Source organism: Myotis daubentonii, chromosome 5 (assembly GCF_963259705.1).
Source record: "Myotis daubentonii chromosome 5, mMyoDau2.1, whole genome shotgun sequence".
In the NCBI taxonomy this organism is placed as follows: Eukaryota; Metazoa; Chordata; class Mammalia; order Chiroptera; family Vespertilionidae; genus Myotis; species Myotis daubentonii.
Window position 1 is genome coordinate 81271636 of NC_081844.1, and position 23582 is coordinate 81295217.

General features: G+C 43.0%; 1 long non-coding RNA gene across 2 annotated transcripts in view; it reads left to right on the top strand.

Moving 5' to 3' along the window:
- The window catches only part of LOC132235707 (uncharacterized), a 39647-nt gene extending 25079 nt beyond the window's left edge, over window positions 1-14568 (top strand). For both annotated transcript variants that reach the window (XR_009453075.1, XR_009453074.1), the window contains exon 3: window positions 14307-14568. This is a non-coding gene — a long non-coding RNA (uncharacterized LOC132235707). The remainder of the gene's footprint in view (window positions 1-14306) is intronic.
- Window positions 14569-23582: the final 9014 nt, after the last annotated feature.

Sequence of the window (23582 nt, forward strand, 5' to 3'; positions counted from 1 at the left end):
AAGTGACAGGACAGGGTCAATGTGCACAGGTGAGTCTAAGTGAAGGGTGTGGAAGATAACCCTCCATCCACGCAGCAGGATCTTGAGAAAAGAAAGGATTCGAAAAACAGATGGCATTTTAATCCGCCCGAATATTTAATATGAGTAACATAACCTTGTTTTTCTGAGACAGCCTAATTTACTTCAGGCCTCAGGCTTAGTAACTTAACCATTGACAACCTGCAGGTCTATGTGTGTGTAGGTGTATGTGTGTACGTGTGGGCCTGTAGTGCTAATGAGATTGCAGAAATGGTGAATTTCTCTTGGTCACAGTTTTCCTACTCTGTTGAGGCTGCCCACCAATAAGTTTCTCCTTTTCTGATCTAGGATTTGTGATCTGGGAATACGAGCACTTTCTAAGGGAGGAAGCAGAACATGTAGGGAGATTATATATATATATATATATATATATATACACACACACACACACACACACACACACACACACATATATTTATCCTGGTGCAACTGACATTAATTGGGTTTACCAAGGCTCCCAGCTTCTTTTCTCTGGTTCCTGCTGTTCTGCCTGCTTGAATTGCCTGCTGCTTTCCCCACAGAAAGGGAAGCCTGCACTCTGTAGATTCAAAGCACCTGGGTTTCAGTTTCTGCTCTGTGACTAGACTAGAGCAACGTATTTAATCATCCTAAGCCTCGGTTTCTTCACCTGTAAAATGGAAACCCTGCTCAATCACAGGGTTATTATTGTAAATGGCAAATGAAGTAATTTATGAGAAAGTGTTTTTGTAAACTGTAAGTCTCAATAATAAAAGTAAGAAAAAAAAAAGAACAATAAGCAGTTACTGCCCAGTATTGAGTGGCTACTGTGCCACTTGCTGTCTCTTTATTCATATTATCTTTTTAATCAATATATTTTTTTTATTGAGAGCCCCCTGTCCTTTAAGACTCAGCTCACAATTCACTTTCCCATAAGAACTCTTTTGACAGCTCTTGCTCGCATTAGTTCTTAACTTTTCTAAACTAGTTTGCACCTTCTAAATAAACCCACCATTATTTCATAAGCTCAACTTTTCTCTCCCCAGCTGGAGTCTAAACTTCTTCAAGTTGCTCTACTTCACTTGCCTCCCCAAGATATTGAACACATAGTAAATGCTCTAGAAAACTTGAGATTGAAATTTCTGGCCACATAGTTATTGCATAAATTGAGAATTCCCTACATTTTACAAAGCAAAGCCCTGAGTCAAGAGTTAGTTATTGCTCTTTGTCTTGGCCACTAGGAAAGGACCCATCTGCTCCATTCAGGTTAATAGCCATCATCTTTTTTTTTTTTTAATATATTTTATTGATTTTTTACAGAGAGGAAGGGAGAGAGATAGTTAGAAACATCGATGAGAGAGAAACATCGATCAGCTGCCTCCTGCACATCTCCCACTGGGGATATGCCCCCAACCAAGGTACATGCCCTTGACCGGAATCGAACCTGGGACCTTTCATTCCGCAGACCGACGCTCTATCCACTGAGCCAAACCGGTTTTGGCAATAGCCATCATCTTTACAAAGCCTTTACCAAGCTCCTAGATAGAATTCTTATTGCAGGACCTGCCTCTAGAAATGCTAATCATGTTACCCTCCCCCTACCCCCCTTCCATCTCCTTGTCCTGCTCCATACCTTTCTCCATGTTCATACAAATACATACAGCATATACAGGTGAATTCTGTTATTAAAGGACAGAGTGGCCCTTCTTTAAGATTCAAGAGGATAGTAAAGAAGACTAGAGCTAGATATCAGAGCCTTTAAGAGGAGACTTCCTGCTTCTTAATTTCTCTCCAACTTACCTCAGATCACTGCCCTCTGGCCCAGTGCGCCCCAAACAAATGAGCCTCCTTTCTCACCTTATGATCTGCTATGTTCAGTCTCACAGCCTAGAAGCTGTTGCTCAGAGATCTTCGCCTGGCTGGCACCTTCATTTCATTTAGTCTTAGCCTAAATTACAAGTCTTTACTTATCACCCAATTTAAAATAGCTTCCTTGGGGGGGGGGGGAGAAGGGGAATATAGACTATACACATGTACCTGATTTTTTAAAATCCTCACCTGAAGATATGTTTTTTCATTGATTCTAGAGACATTGACGTGGTAGAGAAACATCAATCAGTTGCCTCCCATACGCACCCCAACTGGGGATCAAATGCCCAATCTGGGAATGTGCCCTAATCCCAAATCAAACTGAAAAATCTTCTGTGCACAGCACAACGTTCCAACTAACTGAGACACACCAGTTAGGGCTGTATCTACTTTTTATATGAATAAATTTCTCTGGATGGATGCACAAGAAATTAACATTTGTTGTTTACAGGGAGGGAAACCAGATAGCTGGGAAACAGGGGCTTCTCTGCATATCCTTTTCTATTTTTTCTTTTAATTTAGACTTATTATATTATCTATTTAAAAAATTAATTCAAATAAAAAGAGAAAAAAGAAAGTAGCTCCTTGCTGAACATTCTTTACTTACTTTATAAATTTTATTTATAAGACTGGCAGTGAGCAGATTTGCCTCATCAGCCATAGTTTGCTGATCTCTACTCATCATATTTTATTTGATATTCATCCTAACTCTGATTTTTAGTTTATTCATTTCTTATCTGCCTTCTCCCACTATAATGCAAGCTTCATGAAAGCAGTGTATGTTTTGTTATCACCATATCCCTGTACCCGGAACAATTTCTGACTTATATAGTAGGTGCTCAAGTTGGGGTGCGTATGGGAGGCAACTGATTGATGTTTCTCTACCACGTCGATGTTTCTCTCTCTCTCTTCCTTCATATCTCTCTAGAATCAATGAAAAAACATATCTTTACCACTTGTTGAATGACTGAGTGCTTGAATGAATTATATTTGTCTAAACTGAAGGGAAGAGCAGTCCTATTTAGAAGGAGATAAGGTAAACTTTTGATAGCAGCCCTTCCAGGAGTAATCCTGTAGTTCCCCCTTTCCATAGTTTTGCTTTCCACAGTTTCAATTACCCACAGTAAACTGAAGTTTCAGAAATAAACAATTCATAAGTTTTAAATTGTGCACCCTTCTGAGTGGGGTAATAATCTCAGCTATACAGCTCCATCCCACCTAGGACGTGAATTATTCCTTTGTCTAGCACATCCATGCTGTATATGCTACCCACCCATCCCTTAGTCACTTAGGTGTAGCCATCCTGGTTATCAGATTGGTTATCAGCGGGGGTGGGGGGTGTGTGGGGGGGAGAGACCATATTTATATAACTTTTATTACAGTATATTGTTATAATTGTTCTGTTTTATTATTGTTAACCTCTTACTGTGCCAAATTTATAAATTAAACTTTCGTATAGGTATGTATGCATAGAAAAAGGTATGTTTTTTAGTACTATCCAGGGTTCAGGCTTTCACTGGGGGTCTTGGAACATATCCCCAGTAGATAAGGGGGACTACTATAATCTCTAGTTTGGTCATTCTCAAGAAAGTCCAACACGTAGTTCTTGCCTCAAGGAGTCCTGCTTCCTGAAAGGAGATTTGAAACTTAAACCAAGTACCTGTCCTCCTAGGATGTGTTCCAGAAAGTAGAGAAACCAGTGGATTCACCACTTTTCAGTTTAGGAAGAAGAAAAACACACACACACCTGGGAAATCTGCTCAGTTGGCAAGTTGAGCTTTGCAAACAGTCACCCTTGAGAGAATGAGGGAGCAAATGCTCATTGCCAGAATGACATGGGTAACAGCCAGGACCTGGGGAAGGGAAGCAGTTGGGAGAAGGGGAAGGAGGGAGTTCGGCACATTAAACTTAGGCAGCACATTGCCCTGAACAAACAACCTGTGTCACCATGTGCTGGTTAATTTTTGAAAAGTTTTTGAATCAACGTATTCTCTGCATGTCCAGGGCTGGGCTTTTGCAGCCATGCAGCATGCTAGCCCAGAAAGTGGGGGGTCCTGAAGGGGAAGCAGCTCCAGATGCCACTGGTATTACCTGTTTGAAGAGCCAAGTGATAACAGACTAGCCTATGCACTCGATTTGCCATCTCTTATACCACAGTATACCTAGCACCCAGCAACATTCTCTGACTCATCAGAAAGGAAAGGGATCAAAGGAAGGGGACCTGGGGCATGTGTTGCTTTGAACAGATCTGCGCCAATGTAACATGGGATTTCCTGTCCGAATGTTACTGAATGCATGGCAGTGCCTGCCAAGTTTTAGTCATGGGGTTTGTGGGGGTGGGGTTGGGGTGGAGAGCAGTACACAGCTCTGTGTGTATACAGATGCTTCGGATATGTATGAGGTTCAACACTGGGGGGTCTTCTAGGATTTGTGTGTAGCTTTATCTCCCCCACCCTCCCTGCTCCTGGAGTGGGAGCTGTCACTCCACCCTCAGGCTACCTAGCTACATTCCACTTCCCCCCAACCCACCAGCCTCTCATTTTGTCACAAGGAGCTTTGGCAGAAAGGGAGGGAGCGTGGGTGCTGCAGAGAGAAAAACACCCCAAAGTTTCAGTAAAATGGCAAGAGAGATGCCAGCACACGGAACAGGATCCTTCTGTTTCTCACAGCCTGCACTGCTGGGTTGGGGGACATATACCACAGTTCCATTTCCTTCCTTCCCTTCCCTCCCTGCCCCTCATGATATTCAGGAAAGGGAGATCCGCAGTGAAGGGAGGAAAGGAACAAAGATGTTTTCCTAGGGACCAACATTTTCTGTAACCACCAGAATAGACAGTTTTGGGCAATGCTTACTTTGGGCAAAGTGGTGTGTGTGTGTGTGTGTGTGTGTGTGTGTGAAATAGAGTTAATGTATGTGAGTGTGCATATCTGTGAGAGTGTGTGTTGTTAGTATATGAGTGTGTATATGTGTATGTTCAGGGGCTTTAAAGATTAAAGATAAAGGGCAGAGCCTGGCCGGCGTGGCTCAGTAGTTGAGCCTCGACCTGTGAACCAGGAGGTTACTAGTACAGTTCGATTCCCAGTTAAGGCACATGCCCAGGTTGTGGGCTCGACCCCCCAGTGTGGGGCGTGCAGGAGGCAGCTGATCAATGATTCTCTTTCATCATTGATGTTTCTATCTCTCTCTCCCTTTCTGAAATCAATAAAAAAATATTTTTTTAAAAAAGATAAAAGGCAGAAAGAAGCAAACATAAGGGTGGTTAGATATCTGTCTTGGATAGCTCACCCATGAATAATTAAAAGTTGACTATATTTGTGCATTAGGTTGCCCATTACCCAATATTTTACAAAATTAGAATAAAGATACATAAAAGGAAAACCTCAAGATAGACATTTTCTTTTGTGCTTTTGAAATTAGGGCATTTCATTTGAGCAGTGACTCCTTTTTGATAGAGTAGAACCTCATTTGTGATCATTTCACCTAAATAAGGGGTGGAGTTCATCTTAGTACTATTAGTTTGTAAACAAGATCCTAAAGGGAATGTTTATTCCACTCAAGGAAACAAGTCACTTTTCACCTCTTTGAAGTATCAATTTGCATTTCAACAATATGGTACTTATAAATCACTCCTTTCTAGCAATTCATTAAAACAACCCCTAGAGGCAATACTTAAAAAAAGAAAAAAAGTAACGCTGTATTTTCTTTATGTAAATGCCCATAATGTGTTTGAACAGTTTATCTGACTTTTTGATATCTATTCATATATGATCACAATAACTTCTAACATTTATTGGGTGCTCTCATGTACCAGGCACTGCATTAAATGCTTTACATGTGTATTTTCTTTTGGTCCTTCCAACGAGGAAGGTACTGTTACTTTATTTTTATTTATTTATTTATTATTGTTGTGTTTTTTTAATAGTTTCATTGATTTCAGAGAGGAAGGGAGAAGGGAGAGAGAGAGCTCATTGATCGGCTGCCTACTGCACGCCCCTCACTGGGGATTGAGCCCCCAACCCAGGCACCTACCCTTTCTTTACTGGAATCAAACCGGGACCCTTCAGTCCGCAGGCCAACACTCTATCCACTGAGCCAAACTGGCTAGGGCAGTACTGTAACTTTACAACTAAGGCAGAGAGAAGTTAAGTAGCTTAACCAAGTTTATGAAGATAGTAAATGTTGGGACAGAACTTAAATTCAAGTTTCTACTCCAGAGCCCATGCCTTACCCCACATGCTCTATGGTGTACCTTTAGATTTACTGCCAAATATAATGTCAAAGAATGCTGGCAAGAGGAATGACTGTGCAGAAGGGTTGTCACTACAGAATTCGTGGCTCCTAATCTAGACCCAGTCTGCAGGGCCAGTTTTTTGGTATTTGGGGTCAGCCCATCTTGGAGATGGAGGAGGATAAACCCAGCCAGGTTATGGCCCATTAATCCCCTTGGATATAGCCTGGGACATTGACACAGGAAATCACAAAAATACACAAAGTATATCATAAATTATGTGTTTAGCACTGTGATCACCAACCCAGCTAAGAACAATTTCATGATGTTCTAGATCAGGGGTCCTCAAACTACGGCCCGCGGGCCACATGCAAATACAAATATTGTATTTGTTCCCATTTTGTTTTTTTACTTCAAAATAAGATATGTGCAGTGTGCATAGGAATTTGTTCAGTTTTTTTTTTTAAACAATAGTCCGGCCCTCCAACGGTCTGAGGGACAGTGAACTGGCCCCCTGTTTAAAAAGTTTGAGGACCCCTGTTCTAGATAGTGTAGGACTTTGGTGAAAGGTAATAACCCAGAATTCCCTCTGGAAGGGGTGAGAGAGAGGAGACAAAGGGAGAAAAGGAAGGTGATGGGAAGAGGTGAGAAGGCCTGAGGGGTATATGTGATAAGGAGGAAGTTTACACTCAATGAAGAATGGAGAACAGCTTCATTACTTTGGCTTTTTGAAATAATATCTGCCTTTATGAGGGTGGGGAGGGAGCAGCCTGGGAATAAATGAAACAAGGAAGGAAATTGAAGCCATCATTTCTGGCCTGCTGACGAGCAGATGTCAGCATGCCCTAGCCTTTTGCTGTAATCAGTGCTTTTCTAGAGATAAATGTTCCAGTGGGGCTTGTACTGAAAACTCAAAGGCTTACTTATGCACTCATTGGTTGGTTCTTGTATGTGCCCTAACCAGGGATTGAACCTGCAACCTTGGCTTATTGGGATGATGCTCTAACCAACTGAGATACCTGGCCAGGATCTTCTTAAAGTCTGAGTTAGGAGTTGGCCAATCTGGAAGGAGGGAAAAAGCAGATACCAGGCAGAGGAAACAGGAATTACAAAGGCACAAAGGAGCATAATGAACGGGGAGAATGGTGAGTTTAGTATGAGTAGAGGTTAGGGAATTCTGTGAGAGTGTCTGAAAAGGGAACTAGAAAGGGAAAGTAGAGACCAATTGTGAATGAACTAGTATACTCTGCTAAGAAGTTCAGACTTTGTCACGTAGGCAGTGGGGAACTACTGAAGGCTGTTAAAGGAGAAAGATAATAATCTCTTTGCTTTATAAAAAGGTCACAGAGAAGAGTGGGGTGGAGATAGTTTGTTCCTGGGTCCCACATACAATAGGGTTTCACATCTGTTTCCTATCCTGGTCCTTAACCAGGGAATTCTTTCCTTTCTCTGTTCCTCTTTTCTTCCACAAATATGTGGTGAGCACTTATCATAAATAAGCCAGGTTCTGAGTTAGGTCCTGGAAAAATGCAAATGAATAAAAATCATTCCCTGCTCAGAGGAGCTCACAGTCTGATTTAGTTCTTCCTAAACTCCATACTAGAATATTCACTGGTCTATTTATTTCACTGCCATGATGAAATGAGAAAAAATGAGGACAATATATTCTATATAAAACCTCTCCTCTTCAATGTGAGGTTATATTCATATGTTCACACTTTTCCTGAAAGATGATAGTAGGTAGTAGTCTTTTTCTGTTTTGTTTTCTTGTTTTACTTGGCAAAATGAAAAGTTAGCAATCTTTTGTTATATTTCAAAAATTGTATGTGAGGGAAATTTACTGGTTATGATACGGTTGTAATTAGTTAGTTATTAATAACAGCAAAGATGCAAAGGGAAGGCCAGACATTATAGACATACTAGAGGCCTGTTGCACGAATTCGTGCACCAGTTGGGTCCCTCAGCCTGGCCTGCGGGATTGGGCCAAAATTGGCTCTCTCACATCCCCCGAGGGTCTCGGATTGTGAGAGGGCACAGACTAGGCTGAGGGACCCCACCAGTGCACGATAGTGGCCAGGGAGGGATTCAGGAGGTTGGCCAGCTAGGGAGGGACCATGGAAGGGCTCCAGGGCGTGTCTGGCCTGTCTCGCTCAGTCCTGATCAGCTGGACCCCAGCAGCAAGCTAACCTACCAGTCGGAGCGTCTGCCTCCTGGTGGTCAGTGCATGCCATAGCGAGCGGTTGAGCAACCTTAGCATATGATTAGCATATTATGCTTTGATTGGTTGAATGGACGACCGGACACTTAGCATATTAGGCGTTTACTATATAGGATTCCCTGCAAAACACTCGAGGTGGGAACTACATAGGGAAGATTCTTGCCTATGTGCACCAAGGGACAGAGATGGTTGGCCACAATGGGCATGGCCACTGCATGCATGTGGAAATTTGGGATATACTAGTATAATCCCCTAAACAAAAAAGTTCACTTTCTTATGCTCTTGTTTCCTGTTGGCACACTTGGCTCATGGCACAGTCTTGGCTTCCTGGCATTCTCCCATGTGGCCCATGGCCATGTGGACCCCACACACAGTGGACTAATGGACTACAACTAGCCTGATGCTGTACTGGACCCAGTTCCAACATGGAAGGGAAACTTTGGACATTGGCTCTGATTTTAGCTCTACTGAAACCCCAGCTACACTTCTATGACTGGACTAAGGGAAATGGGATTTTGGAAATTCAAGGGTATAATTCCACGAAAATAAATAAAGCTTTCTACCATATCTTGTCCTCCTGTGGGGACCCCCAGAACCTCACCCCCACTAGCAATGGGGAAGGATGAGATGTGTTTTTCTCCCATATCAGTTAAAGGTTAATTTTGTCATTCCAATGGTGGGACTAAGTAAAGGACTTTTCACCCAAAGGAGTGGACTTACGGCAGGGAACGTGGACTTACCAGAGATGACTGAGACAAAAGCAGGTTCTCAGGCTACTTCCCACTCTCCTAGACTCAGATATGGGGAAAGGGAGAGTCCCTGGTCCCAAGAGAGTCAGGATTCAGCAATTTCCTCTCTAGGGAGAGGCTTCTCTTCCTGATAACATAGAAGGCATGGCTCACCCTGGCTAGTTTTGCTCAATGGAGAAAGTGTCAGCCTGTGGACTGAAGGGTTCCAGGTTTGATTCTGGCCAAGGACACATGCCCGGATTGTGGCTCAATCCCCAGTAGGGGCGGGGGCGTGCAGGAGGCGGTCGATCAATGATTCTCTCTCATCATTGATGTTTCTATCTCTCTCTCCCTCTCCCATCCTCTCTGAAATAAATAAAATTATATACTAGTATATAAATAAAAGAAGGCATGGCTGATATTCCAGGAATTCACAATCACAGGAGGTCTGGGTTTAACTCATCCAGTTAGAGGAAGGTCAGCAATTCTACAGAGAGATCCAGCAAGTGTAACAGGAAAAGCTGGTAAAACCAGTGGGATGCCTCTGACCCTGTCCTTTATGGAGTAATGGAATGTGGTCACCACCTTTTATCAAAATTAGCCAGGCATTCAGGGTTTCCATGGCCCAAGCACAAATAACCCACCCACCCATCCCTGTGATGGCTTAGTCAGCACCTAATGCACTACAACCAGGCTGCATCATTGTAGCAGGGTTTGTAGGTTTAAACTAATTTAGGAGTCAATCTGGGTACCAAATGGAGAAAATCTTGTTCTGAGGCGGCAGTTTGCTTAGTGAGTAGATGCAATGTATGCTTGAAATCCAGAGGTTGGGGAGCCACTGGTCTCATGGGAGAGTCAGACCTGTAAGCAATTATTTCAGTACAGTGTGATAAATGCAGGTACAAAGCCACAAAGAACCATGCTATCAGGGGGCAATGATGGATTAGTATGAGTAGAGGTAAGGTGCATCTGCTGGGAGTGTCTGAAAAGAGGACTAGGAAGGAAGATTGGAGCCTGATTATGAGGGGTCAGGCTAGGAGTAGATTCTTAGGAAGCAAAGCTGAGGAGAGAGCTTCTGATCCAGGGACTAGGGAGGTTAGGGGAGGCTTTCCCAAGGAGCTGGTCCTTGGGATGGGTCTCATGCCTTGCCTTTGGTTTTAAGGCTCTCTTTTCTTTTTCTCCTGCTCCACATTTTCTGTGTATGCCAGACCCAGAACATCCCAGCCGCCTGCTGCTCTAATTACTTCATTCCATTTTAATTCTGCTGAGTTAGGAGCCTGTGAACTCAAGAGGAAATGCATGCAAAATACCAACAAATTGAATGTGCTGGCATTTCAGAAACACATCTGACCCTATTTGCCCCTTCGTGTTCCCTTCCTCTAGCAGTGCCTTGACCTGGAATGAAAAATCAAGGGTAGGATATGCTGATGGGAAGAGGAGGTGGCACCAATAGAGTAAGATGTTGGGTTTTACTGACTCATGTGAACCATCACTTTTGGGGGGAAGAGAGAAAGAGTGGGTGGGGCTTTTGGGTGGGGGACTTTTCCTGGTACCTTTTGGGAACTGAGGGGGGGGGAGGTCCATTTCTGCAGTTCCAAAACATTGTGTGAGTACATGTGAGCCATAATATTTCCTCTTCTCTAGAGATATTTACAAATTAGAAGAGATACTTCATTCCCAGTTGTTTGTTCATGGAAATGGAGGGGATTGCAGTTTATAAATAAGCAGTTCTCAAGTTTTTTGGTCTCAGGATTCCTTTACGTTCTTAACACATTGTATGCGGGAAACGCATTTATATGTTTTACGTTGACTGTAGTCGTAGAGCGCGGGACACGTATTAATATGTGTTTTTTTTTTGTTTTTTTTTCTTTTGGAGGGAGAGACTAAGGCAGGACTGATCGTCTGTCTCAGTCCCCTCTCCCCTGACCCGCCACCTCCAGTGACTAGAGAAGAAAGCAAATAAGGATCATAGAAATCAGCCCTCCTCCTCCTCTCCTTCTTAGGTGCCTCTCACCTCTGTCCCACCTCCCCTGCTTATGAACTTCATCTTGCTTTAGCCAGACTGCACTCTTTTTTTAATTTTTTTATTAATACGTTTTTTATAGACTAGCGGTAGAATGCGGGTAACGTATAAATACGTAAACTAAAGTTATCGTAATTTTACTGAACGTTGCCATTTGCGCAAAAATTTAGCAAAAATGGCCTGCGCCACCTGTTAGCGCGCGATAAAAACTACCTGCAAACAATGTGTTAAAAATTATTGAGGGCTTTCCAGAGCTTTTGTTTATGTGGGTTATATCTATTGCTATTTACTGTATTAAAAATTAAAACTGAGAAATTAAAATATTAATAATTCATTAAAAATAACAACAATAAACCATGATACGTTAACATAAATAACAAATTTTGGTGAAAAAAGAACTATATTTTTTAAAATGAAAAAAAAATAGTGATAAGATTGGCATGTTTTGCATTTTTGAAAATCTCTTTAATATCTGGCTTAACAGAAGACATTGGGATTCTCATTTCTACTTTTGCATTAAATCAGTTTCTTTTTTTTAAGTTTAAAAAACTTTATTTAAAAAAATATATTTTTATTGATTCAGAGAAGAAGGGAGAGGGGGAGAGATAGAAACATCAGTGATGAGAGAGAATCATTGATTGGCTGCCTTCTGCACACCCCACACAGGGGATGGAGCCTGCAACAGGGAATCACATCATAACCTCCTGGTACACAGGTAGACACTCAACCACTGAGCCACGCTGGCTAGGCAAAATTTATTTTATGTACATAGAGCTAGCTAGCATTGTTTCTTTCTTGAATGACCCATTCAAGGAAGTTCACTAAGTCCATGAAGCCTATATTCTTTGCAAACTGACGGAATCACGAGTGACACATGTTGAGAGCAATTGGGACAAGAATGAGAATCCTGGCCCAGCTGGTGTAGACCTATGAAGCAGGAGGTCACAGTTTGATTCCTGGTCAGGGCACATGCCTGGGTTGTGGGCTTAATCCCTAGTAGGGAGTGTGCAGGAGGCAGCAGATCAGTGATTCTCCCTCACCATTGATGTTTCTATCTCTCTCTCCTCCCTTCCTCTCTGAAAGCAATAAAAATATATTTAAGTATGTATATGTATATGTGTGTGTATGTATATACTAGTATACAGTAGGCCCTCAGGTTACGTCGGAGATCCGTTCCTATGGCGCGACGTAATGCGATTTTCGCCGTAAGTCGGAACCCACCTACATAAGCATCTACGTCACTCACGTGGAGCACATACACAGCAGTAATGAAGTGAAACAGTAAAAAAAATTTAAAAGAAAGATAACAATTCCTGACCTTGTGGCAAATAAATAATAAAAAACATAAAGCACATATGTGTACATACGTCAAAATGATGGAACTTTTTTTTAATAAATAAATGGGAGTTGGTGACATAACCACAAAACAACGTATGTCAAGTCTGATGTAACCTGTGGACTGTCGGTATATCTATATATCTCTATCTCTCATCTCTTTCTATGTCTATCTCTATCTCTATCATCTATGAAAAGAATGAGATCCCTGGCCAAATTTTGTCAGATGACTCCAGTAGAGCTGCTGATGACTCATCTTGCTCTCTCAGATGCATCAATCAGTTTCCATATGTTTTGGTCGAAGTACATGGAGAAAATCTGACCTCTATAGAGTTGGGAAAGGGAGTATTTTAGTTTTCAAATAATTGTAGTTATTTTTCTTTGATACTACACCGAAACTTGACACATAGTGACTTCTTAAAGGTTAGTTGCAATGTGGAATCTGAAACCATATCAATCAATTCCTACTCTATTACATTAAATGTATTTGTTTATCTTGCACTTTAAAAAATCCTTTTATTTATTTATTTTTAAATATCTTTTATTGATTTTAGAGAGAGAGGAAGGGAGAAACAGTGATGTGAGAGAGAAATATTGATCTGCTGCCTCCTGCACACCCCCGACTGGGGATTGAGCCTGCAACCTGAGCATATGCCCTGACCGGGAATCAAACCGGCAACCTTTTGGTACATGTGAGGATACCCAACCAACTGAGGTACATCAGCCAGGACTTTATTGATTGATTTATTGATTTTTAGAGAAAGAGAGGAAGGAAGGGAAAGGGGAAGAGAGAGAGAGAAAAAAAACACAAACCATTGATTTGCCCTTCCACTTACTTATGCATTCTTTGGATGATTCTTGTATGTGCCCTGACTGGGGATCAAACCTGAAACCTAGGTGTATTGAGATGACACTCTAACCAAAAGAATACCTGGCCCGGATATTATCTTACACTTGGGATAGATTTTGTAACGTCATGCACTGGTCATTGGAAAATATAGATTCTCTTGAATTATACAGATCTTCCAAATGTTGATACATTTCATTATGTTTTCTAAATCACATTCATAATATCACCATCAATCTCTTTAGAGAAATCTTAAAGCATTGGGAAGCTGTCATGTTCATAGTGGTAGGTACAAGTGTTCCAAAATTCTGATTTTTACTTGTAAGCTTGAATTTTATCATTGGCAACAAATGCTTTCGGTTGTTTTCCTTGAAGTGACAGGCTCGCTTTGTTCATTTTGGGGAAATTGTCTGCCAAACACTCAAGTCTGAATAATCTTAGTTTGTCTTTCAGTTCTTTCAAGTAAAAATGATGTTCCATGAAGAGAGAGGCTAGTTCAGCTTGAAACTCAAACAATTGCAAAAGTGCTTTTCCTGGAGACAACCACCATTGTACTTGGAATACAGAAGACCTGTTTTATGTGTATTTTCTATTTCGTCAGACAGAATATTAAAAACATTACTCAAGGGTTGAGATTTAGTAAAAATTAATAATTTGTACTGTTTTACCAAGGCTATTCCTAAGTGAAAGTGATTTTTTTTAACTGCATATGTATGGCAGAGAGGAGTATGAAGATTGCTAGTACAGTTTAGTGCCACTGCTTTGATTTGTGCTAAGGTGCAAGCTATTTTATTCACTATTGCTTTTGTACTACTAGTACAAAAGTGAACACAGTGAAAAAGACCAATAATGTCTGAAAGTGTTAGGAAAAGAGTTTTGACCTTGTGGACTCATAGAGTCTTGGAAACCTCCTAAAGGTCTATGGATCACACCTTGAGAACCACTGCCCTAAATGACATGTCTGGGTTCAGGGTTTGACCCTAGGTCCTCTTTTCTTTTTCACTCTCTACTCTCTTCTTAGGTGAACTCCTCTACTCTTTTGAACAACCTCTGAGCAAATGACCCATACATGTGTTATCAGGAGCCCTGACTTCTCCTTGGAGCTCCGGAACAATATATCTAGCTGCTGATTCAACATTGGTACTTGACTCAAAGACTCCTCCCGGATAACCTGTCTAAGACTTCACTTGTGGTCTTCTCCCCTATTGTCTTCCATCCATTTACATTTAAGAAGCCAGAATCCTTGTCCTTACCACATTCACCTCCCCCTTATACAATAAAATATCAAGTCTGTTAATTTTATCTCCTAAATCTCTTTTATTAATTTTTTTTTGGTGAGAGAGAGAGAGGAAGAGAGAGAGAGATTTGTTAGTCCACTTATTTGTACATTTATTGATTGATTCTTGTGTGCACCCTGATGGTGGATTGAACCCATAATCTTGCTTGACACATAGAGACGACATTCTGTAATCAACTGAGTTACCTGGCCAGGGCCTCCTAAATATCCTTTTATTTAAAAAAATTTTGTTTAAGTTGATTTCAAAGAGGAAGGGAGAGGGAGAGAGAGATAGAAACATCAGTGGTGAGAAAGAATTGTTGATCAGCTGCCTCCTGCACACACCCTACTGGGGATTGAGCCCACAACTCGGGCATGTGCCCTGATTGGGAATCGAACCGTGACTTCCTGTTTCATAGGTTGACACTCAACCACTGAGCCACACGGCTGGGGCTAAATATCCTTTTAGTCTATCACTTCTTTCTATCTTTACCACCACCTCCACTATCAAAGTCAAAGACACCATTATCTCTCGCTGGAATTATAGCAGTTCTCCTACAAGCTATTCTCTAAAGTTGAGTGATCTTTTCAAAACACAGATCTGATCATGCCAAAACCCTGCTTAAATCTTTCAGTGACCTCCCATTGCTGCTTTCACAATGAAGGTCAAAATCTTTAACATAGTCTGACTCCCAATTCTAGGTCAGGTTCTTCGGTATATGCTCTCCTAGAACATGTTTCTTCCCTTCATAATGCTCGTTATGGTTTCTACTATCATGAGTGGGATTGTTTGATTATTGTCTCTCCCTGATGAGCTCCTAAGTTCCATGATAGCAGACATTTTATAAATATTTAATTTACTGAGTCAGTGATCAAATGAGGCCTAAGACAACTCCTCTGAGCATAGATTAACCATTGAAAATTAAGTCTTCTGCCCTAGGCCCCTGAGTTTGGGGAAGACCTATTTTTATTTCTATTGTCTCATAGCATTTCAAAGAAAAATGCTGCCTTGTCCTAGGCTTTCCATCAAAGTGTCCTCCTAAGAGCTGGGGCACATTAATCTTCCTTTTGACATAGGAGCCCTCAATGCTCCCCATCACTTATGCTGCTAGTGGTTTTTGGAGGTTAGCTAGCAATACTGGCCTTTCAGGAATATAAAGGAGGACACCTCATCTCTCTCCTACTAGGTGCTTGGCTAGGAGGCCTATTTCAGCAAGAGAAAGTAAAATATATCAAGGAGCCAAGAGGGGGACAAAAGGAGAATGAGTCATGATGTTTGTCCTCAGGGAGACTTTAATCTGCTGTAGAAGACAGAACCCCCATCTTGGTTTATTTTATTTTAGCTGAGGTAAATATAGCACTGAAAGTGGCCTTTCCTATAGGAAGGAAGGGAAACCAACATTTATTACACACCTGCTGTGTTATTAACCCTTTGCGGTCCAACGTTACTTTTGGAATTCAGACAGTCTGGTCCAAATTAATTGACGGAATTGAATGTTGAACTTTTTAATGTTCTTATTGCTCGATGTTGGACCTGCTCCTAGTGCCTGGTCTGTCGAGTCAGCCTCGAGGTTGGACCGAAAAGGGTTAAGCACCTACCAGCCACTTTGACTTTTGTTCTCTCATTCAATCTTTACAACAACCATATGATGTTGAAATTACTGTCCCATTTATATAGATGAGAAAACAACTGAGGCCAGAGAGATTCAGTTACTTGTATATTTAATATAGTATTTTAGACCTATTTACCTACCCATTCCACAGCCCTTTTTTTTTTAAAATATATTTTATTGATTTTTTACAGAGAGGAAGGGAGAGAGATAGAGAGTTAGAAACATCGATGAGAGAGAAACATCGATCAGCTGCCTCCTGTACATCCCCCACTGGGGATGTGCCCGCAACCCAGGTACATGCCCTTGACCGGAATCGAACCTGGGACCTTTCAGTCCACAGGCCGACGCTCTATCCACTGAGCCAAACCGGTTTTGGCTTCACAGCCCTTTTTATGAGACTCTGTACTGGCCAAAACTTGGCTGCAGGCCATATTCTATACCACATGACCCCTCACCCCCAGTTTCTTAAATCTTCTCTCACCTACCTCCTCTGCCCTAGGTGATTGGACCAGAGGGAGGTTCTGACCAAAGTCAGTCAGTAAATAGGCTGGCCAGTCACTCTAATTTATGGCCCCAGTGGAAAAAAGACGAACTGGGCCAATTCGATTCCCTCTCTTACAAACCGCAACCTAAAGTAAAGGGTTCTCAGCAGCAACCAGAGCCTGGGAGAGAAACAAACTTGCCCAGTGTGTCCAATTTACATTAAGGGCAGTTGGAACTTGTCAAGGAAGAGCTATGACCTTCAGCCATTGAGGAATCTTCAGTCTAGATTCCTTCCAGTTTGAGCACCTGTCCCTGGAGTGTCCTGAGAAGCCCCATGTGGCTCCTCATGCATTCTGACACTAACCTTCCGTGTTTGAGCTAACTTTACCTTAGGAGTTGGACTCAAATGGTCTTAGAATTACAGACTCAGAACCTGAACCCAAGCCCATCTGACCACACAACTTGTGCTCCTTTTATTCACACTGTAGAGGGCGCGTCCCTGAGCAGTCAAGGACTCAACACCCTGGAATGAACACAGTTAATTTTGGAGAGAGGTACCAATTTAAAGAAGGATGTGCTATGTGCTCTGAGGTGGTCAAAAGCCTCATTAATCATGTCTGCCTTTGTTTTGGGAATCCTTCCTGAGAAGTAAAAACCATGCTGACTAGAAGCCCTCCCATTGCCAGCCACAGTTTGGTGTGTGATGTTATGTGTGAAGTCACTAGTTGTCAGTGACATCACTCAGCAGTGCCATTCACATAATAGCCCTAGACCTTGGGTAGCTCAGGGTGGGGAACTACAGAGAGCACAGCTTTGGAGTAGGGTAGAGTGGGATTCAGGTCCTCTTCTTGTGTCTGTCTGTCCTCAGGAAAGGCCGCACTACTTTCCCAGTCTGTTTCTTAGTGTCCTCATTGGTAAAATGGGGATTCCTATCTCACAATAAGGATTACAAGAGATAAATATGCAAGACCCTACCCTGGGGGAGTTAGTGTTTAATGGGTACAGAGTTTTAGTTGGGTAAGGTGAAAAAGTTCTGGAGAGAGATATTGGCAATGGTTGTCCAACATTATGAATGTACTAATGTCACAGAACCGTACATTTAAAATGGTAAATCTTATGTATATTTTACATTAAAAAAACACACCAAACCTTTACATTGGTCTTCCATGTAACAGCTGCCCTGTAAATGTTGGTTTCTATCTTCATCTCCTGTAGCAGAAGCCAAGGTCCAGTCAATCCCAGGGCCCTTAACCCAAGGCAACCCTCTCTTCTAAGACCCTGCGCCCTGAGACCCACTGTAGCCCTCTGCCCTAGAGAGCTGGAGGCCCATTGGGGCAATGAAGTAAACTCTCCAAACCTGGGAGATTAGGACTGCTATGATATGAGCACTTTCCAGGGCAAGAGGCCAGGAGTTAGGCTGGAGAAGAGTGAATGGTTGAACTGCATCTCTGCTGGAAACTCCAGTTTTCTGATCACGCCACTGGCAATGCTTACTGTGTGCTGTGTGGAGCTGGCCTGGTGCCCCCACCTCTTCCTCACAGCAACCTCCCTGCCTTTTTCAAAGCCGGTGCCTGTATTAATGTGATAATGCCATGATAATGGCCAGGACATGACTTCAGCTAGCTGATTAGGCCGTCTGGAATGGCATCTGAGGCACTGCCTTCATTCTCCCTGGTGAGGAGGCAGCACGGGCACTGACTGGGAAATTGCATCTGGGAAAGCACTGAGGGGGAAAATTGGAAGTACCAGAATTTCCCAGGTTGCTATTCCACAGGGGCCAAACATCGTTAGCAGCAGCACTAATTACGATCCAGGAGAGTCAGGCCTGGCTGCTAGCCTGCGCAGGCAAGTCCTTGACAGAGGCCTTGGGAGCCAGCAGGGCAGAGACAGAGCTACAGGGAGGCTGGGCTCCGAAGCCTGGGGAATCCAGGAGAGGAGAGACTGCAGGGTCATTCAGACACGTGGGCACGGGTGCCCTCATGTTTTTCAGAATGCTTGGAACTATGATAGGAAGGGTGGAAGTTAGATTGCTGGAATGATTTCTACCTGCCCAGAATTCAGAGTTGTCTGTACTTCTTCTCTTTTCATTCTGTCTTGTTCTCTACGCTCCACTGAAAATTCTCATGTCAATGTCACCAATGACTTCTCTGTTGCCAATTTCAGAATTCATCTCTCTATCCTCATCTTATTCATCTTAGCAGCAGCATTTGTCACGGATGGTCACTCATTTCTTCTTAAAACACTCTTTTTATTTGGCTTCCAAGACACTTCTTTTTCAGTTCTTTTCCTACCTGTGCTGGCTCTTCTTCATCTTCCCCATCTCTGGGATGCCCCTGGACTATCATCACACCTCTATTCTACTTTATCTACTCTCATTCCCTAAGAAATCCCATCTATCTCAGGATGTTAAATTCAGCTACATGTCGATAAATCCCAAATGGATATCGTCAGCCCCTACATCTCCCCTGAACTTTAGAATCATATCCAGCTGCTACTTGACATCTCCTTGTGAGTGTCACTCACAGTCCGCTCAGACACACTGGCTCCCCAGTCTCCTCTATTGCAATAAATGCAACTCCGTTGTACCAGGTTCCACACTTTGAAGTTATTCGTGGGGCTCTTCTCTTTCTGTCATGCCCCCTTATCCACTTCCTCAGGAAATGCTGTCAGTTGTACCCTTTAAATTATCTCCAAAATCTGGTCACATATACCACTCCTACCCTCTTCAGAGCCACCATCATTATTTGCCAAGGCAATTCCAATCACCTCTGAATGAGTTACAATTCAAATGAAGCTGTAATATCACAGTCTCCAAAATACAGTGTTTTATTCAAGATAGAAGATTACTTCTTTCTCAAGTATGACCTGGGCAAAGTAGTCTAGGGTTAATACAGTCACTCCACAATGTCGAGATCCTAGCTTTTCCTGGCTTGCTACTCTGTCATCTTCAACATGTTACTTTCATCTCATAGCCTAAGATAGCTGCTCCAGCTGCCACATCATGCCCACGAGATTCCAGTCTGTGGAAACAGGAGAAGGAGAAGTAGAGGGCAGGCCCATTCCTTTAAGAACATGACCTGAAAGTTGCAGATATCCCTCTGCTCACTAGGATGCTCTCAACACAGCAGCCAGAACAGTCCTGTAAAATCAGAACATGTCATTTCTCCATGCACGCCTTCTAATGACTTCTCTATCAAAATGAAACCTAAAATCCAAGGCCCTCTGAATTCATCTCCTGTATCTGTCCCTCTTGCTCATTTTACTCCTGCCATGCTGGACTCTTTCAAAATGCTTCCATCTCAGGGCTTTTGTAGTTGCTGTTCCCTCTGCCTGGAATACTCTTCCCCCAGATTGCTGCAAGTTTAGCTTCTCCACTTGCTTCAGGTATCTGCTCAGATGCCACATGAAGTAATATTACATGTTTATTTTTGTTTTTCCCCACTAGAACATAACCTGTGGTGCACATGCTTGTTGAATGAATGATAGATGAAGATGGCAGAGCCTGGGCTCAAAAATGGCAGGAAGGGGCTTCTTCCCTAATTATTTCAGGGAAGACCTATTTCTTTTTTTAAATATATTTTATTGATTTTTTACAGAGAGGAAGGGAGAGGGATAGAGAGTTAGAAACATTGATGAAAGAGAAACATCGATCAGCTGCCTCCTGCGCACTCCCTACTGGGCATGTGCCCACAACCGAAGTACATTCCCTTGACTGGAATCGAACCTGGGACCCTTGAGTCCGCAGGCTGACGCTCTATCCACTGAGCCAAACCGGTTAGGGCAAAGACCTATTTCTTGATCTCTGTCATGGTTCCAGTTTGGAAGCAGAGACACTTTAGTTTCTTGCTTCTGAGAGGTCTCTTCTGTTCAATTTATCAAATATTCATTAGCCACCTAGTGTGTTAGGTGTCAAGTGTGGTGGATATAAAAGGAGAATAAGCTATAAACCAGTATTGGCCCTCAAGAAACTTGCTGGTTGGTTAGGAGCCTTAATTTTGTCCCTTCTTCCCCCCACCCCCTTTTCTTTGCAAGTATGACCACTGAGGTACAGTGCAAAAGGTCAGGGAAAGAGCAGCTCCTTTCTTTTTGGTGGCACTATGAGGGAGGGTGGTAGGGTATACCAATAAAGAGAAACTGACCCATTATAGGTTATAGTTCTATGTTATGGTGGGCTTCTTTCTCTGACTCCCTAGGGATTAGGGCCTCTCTTACTGCTGGTCTCATTAAGAAACAATTTGGCCCTAGCCAATTTGGCTCAGTGGGTAGAGCGTCAGCCTGGAGACTGAAGGGTCCCGGGTTCAATTCCGGTCAAGGGCACATGCCTGTATTGCTCAATCCCCAGTAGGGGGCATGCAGGAGGCAGCCGATCAATGATTCTCTCTAATCATTGATGTTTCTATCTCTCTCTCCCTCTCCCTTCCTCTCTGAAATCAATTTTCTATATCTATATCTATATCTATATCTATATCTATATCTATATCTATATCTATATCTATATCTATCTATACACACTCTAGAGGCCCGGTGCATGAAATTTGTGCACTCAGGGGGGCAGTCCCTCAGCCCAGCCTGTGCCCTCTGGCAGTCCGGGAGCCCTCGGTGGATGTTTGAGTGACAGCTTAGGTCGGGCTCCCGGGGAGCGGGCCTAAGCCGTCAGTCGGACATCCTTAGTGCTGCTGTGGAGGCAGGAGAGGCTCCTACCACCACCACTGCGCTTGCCAGCCATGAGCCTGGCTTCTGGCTGAGCAGTGCTTCCCTTGTGGGAGTGCACTGACCACCAGGGGGCAGCTCCTGTGTTGAGCGTCTGCCCCCTAGCGGTCAATGCGCATCATAGTGACCGGCCATTCTGCCGTTAGGTCGATTTGCATATTAGCCTTTTATTATATAGGATATTTTAAAAAGTAACAATTTGAACCAGTTATCACTCAATGGATGAGGGAAAAGTGGGGTGGCCAGAGGGTGGGGGGCTGGAGCGGAGGAATAGAGTGAGGAAGGGCTGCAGCTGAAGGACAAGGGAGCTCAGAAAAGCTGAGTAGGAAATATATTACCTAAAACAGTTGTTCCATTATCTTTTCCTGCTCAGGGCAAAATGCAAAAGGTCAGGGTTGGTTATTTTCCCCAGACTCCTCCATGCAGGGCCACTTAGACACTGCTTTGACATTTACAGCCTGAGAAGAGCAGAGCCTCCTCTGAGGCCTGTCTTTGAACTTCCACTTTGGGAAAGTTCCAGTTTTTTTCCTCTTTGGAAAAGGCTGCTTGTTGCATCCCCTTCTAATTCTTCTTTCTCTTTTGACAACCCCCTTCCATGTCAGAGGTAATGCCAAAAGCAGTGATTCTCAAACTTAAACATGCAATGGAACCACTTTGAGGGCTTGTTAAAAGAAGATTGCTATTGTCATCCTCAGAGTTTACTTATACAGTACATCTGGGATGGGGCCTGAGAATTTATATTTATAGCAAATTCTCAGATGCTGCTGGTCCCAACCACACAGGCTAATGGGGGAACAATTAGCCCAGAACAACTAATTTGGGTCTAAAAATGTCCCATCCTTGATCTTCCACTCCAGTCCTTTCCTTCCACTCTTCAAACACAGGGAAATGGGCCTTGAGTTATCATAAGATTAATTCAAATTAAATGTCAAGGATTTCCTGACCATCAGAGTTGTTAGCCAAGTCAGTCCCAGGAATCTTCCTCCATGTAAATCTTTGAGAATCTCTTCCACTCCTATATGTCTGGGTAAGTGAAGATCTGTTATTTATATACAACTTTAACCCCTGCGTACAACCCCTCCAAGGTAGGGAATCCCTGGATCTGAGAATTGTAGAAACTTGCAGGTGGGAAATGGGAGAACAATAGATGCAGAATAAGCAGAGAGAGCCTCTCCCCTCCCACACTTCTATTACTTTGAAATTAAAATATTTGTTTGTTCCTGGGCTCCGCTTAATGCTGATGTCTGGGAAACCATTTATGCTTAATGTCTCCAACCCATTAGCAGCCTGGCATGGGGCTCTGCTAATCAGATTCCTTAATGGCAGTGCTGTGAAGAGTGAGGTTGTGGGGTGTCTGCATCAGCACCAGCCCCAGCTTCCCAGCCCCAGCTGAGGAGGAAGCATCTAGACAGAAATCAGGACCCAGATAGGTTCAAAGGTGTCCTGAAAATGATTCATGCCGGTGTAGGAGGCTCATCTAATGGTATCCTGTCCTTCCACCTACGTTTTGGTAGAGATGCCAGAGTAGACCCCCTAATCACCTTGGGTGAAATAGAAAGACCCCCCTACCCCTCCCCCCTACCCCCATTCCTACTCTAGCTTGCTCTCTCCTCACATTAAAGGACAGTGGGCTCCTTTGGAAGCATATTCCTGTACCACTGACCCTCATCAACCATTTATTGAGGACCTCTATGCCTGAAAGTCTCTCTCCCACACCACCTGCTTCCCCCCTCCAAAATCCAAAATCCAAATGTTGTTCTGTCATTAATAGATGGTGAGATCCTTTGGCCTGGGGATCCCTGAGGACTGTTTAGCTCTAAGAATCTGTGGTTCTGCCCTGACTGGTTTGGCTCAGTGGATGGAGCGTCGGCCTGCGGACTCAAGGGTCCCAGGTTCGATTCCAGTCAAGGGCATGTTCCTTGGTTGCAGGCACATCCCCAGTGGGGGGTATGCAGGAGGCAGCTGATTGATGTTTCTCTTTCATCGATGTTTCTAGCTCTCTATCCCTCTCCCTTCCTCTCTGTAAAAAATCAATAAAATATATTTAAAACAAACAAACAAAAACAAAAACAAATATGGACATGAGTTTAGAGGCAAGAGGTTTAAAAAAGAAGAATCTGTGGTTCTGTGTTGGCTGCTACTTCTGCAGCTGCTCTTAAAGAGTTCTGTGGGGGTTTTGATCTACAGGCAGAATATTGGGAGTGCTCTCATTGAA